This window comes from Rhagoletis pomonella, unplaced genomic scaffold (assembly GCF_013731165.1).
Source record: "Rhagoletis pomonella isolate Grant_MI unplaced genomic scaffold, Rhpom_1.0 Rhpom_scaffold_00006, whole genome shotgun sequence".
In the NCBI taxonomy this organism is placed as follows: Eukaryota; Metazoa; Arthropoda; class Insecta; order Diptera; family Tephritidae; genus Rhagoletis; species Rhagoletis pomonella.
Genome location: NW_023458560.1, coordinates 23,455,050 through 23,456,795, shown reverse-complemented (window position 1 = coordinate 23,456,795; position 1,746 = coordinate 23,455,050). Strand labels below are relative to the sequence as shown.

The 1,746-nt window shown below is 38.3% G+C and overlaps 1 protein-coding gene across 1 annotated transcript in view; it reads right to left on the bottom strand.

Annotated features, from left to right (window-relative positions):
* LOC118740521 (protein Daple) overlaps positions 1–1,746 on the bottom strand; it is a 78,627-nt gene that overhangs the window by 6,617 nt on the left and 70,264 nt on the right. The gene's annotated exons all lie outside the window — the stretch shown is intronic.

Sequence of the window (1,746 nt, the reverse complement as noted above, 5' to 3'; positions counted from 1 at the left end):
GTGGTGTTCAATGGCATTTTGCTCGACAGGACATCGTTATTGCTTATCAATGATTGCCACCACTAATACCAGTAAACAAACAAATACTTATTGACTGTTGGCTGTTAGGACACCGGCGATGCCAAACTAAGCTGTTAGGTGTAATTAAGGCGCAACGAGAGATCAAAGGCAATAAGCAGAAACCAATTGAACAGCTAGCTATACATTTCCGTTGTTGCACATTTCTATTGAAAGACGCATGTATGCATTTAGTTGGAGATAAACCAATTATTTGAAGATAAGCATGTTTCCAAGAAAGGTGAATTTTTTCATTATTAGTTTAGACCAGCTATGCATGCTCCCATACAAAATGTATAGAAAGCTGAAAAGAGCTTTGCCCGCGGGCAAGGCGGTGCCCATCACTGGTTTAGACGTTTTTTTTAGATATATTTGAATTAATGGTTTGTAACTAAACCGTGTTTATTCAATTAATTTGTAAGTATGTAATTATGTTAATCGGTAAAACAGTGTAACATAGTAGGAAATAACTCTATGTATTTAATTGGTTGATAATTGATTTTAGGCTTAAATCGAGGCCAGTAGCGGATCTAGGATTTGGAATTTTAATTTTAATTCAAAGTATTCATTCATTCTTTCTCAACTGGGTATCGATTATTCGTACTTTTATGGCCAAGGATATGACGGAACTTCAGCGATTATTGGCCCAATTTGCCAAACGAATTCGTATCGACGTTGTTTCCGACTCGTTGTGCTGAACAATTCGTTCGCCGGCGACGTTCACAAAGGACTCTCCAGCGAACTCGCCGTCGGATGAAAAGCACAGTTCGCCGGCGGCAGCGTTGCCACAGACACATTTATTTTCTCACCAAAATTTCCTGCCATAACCAACCAAAACCTACCAAACATTTTTTTGAGTTTTAATATATTTTTTTTCAATGTCAAATTTTTTAAAAACATAGCTAACATAACATTTAGTAAAACTAAAACACAGCTAGTACAGTACCATAAAAACAAATTAACTGCGTATAACGATTCATTTTACAGTACATACATACATATTGTCATTAGATTTGAATAAAGACGCGAGCTCAAAAGTTGACAGCGCAAAAAGACGCGTAAAAATTTTCGGCGAAGAAGAACTCTTAGGGCCGGTTACTCAATGTCTGGTTAACACTAGTCTTCGGTTAAACATCTTTATCGACGTGTTCGACTCCACGCATACGACAGGGAGTCGGTAACGTCGATAACTATGTTTAATCGTAGTGTTAACCAGACATTGAGTAACCGGCCCTTAACATAGGCGAGGGAAAAGAAAGACGCGTTAACCTCTTTGACGGCGAAGAAAAGCGAAGAAGACTTATTTTCGCGGTCAACTATGTTTGCGAGTATACGAATTTCCAAAAGAGTTTTTTCCGGAATGATGTTGAATCCATGTTTACGCGTCTTTTTTCACAAATTTTTTTCACGCATCCTTTTTCGCCGTCAAAACACCCGAGTGTCTTTATTCGTGTCAAGTGACTATATTATTATTATTACGACGGAGATACCCGCGTTGCGACCTAAGAAGATATATTGTGCTAAATCCACAACCTTAGGCTATTTAAAAAGCTCGGCACTTTGGATAAAAATTTTAGATGGAGAAGACAATCCTTCTCCAAGGTGCATTAATCTACTATTCATCCTTCGTGGACAGGCACATTGAATATACTCTGGGGTTTCCTTCACCGGCCCACAAAACCTACATCA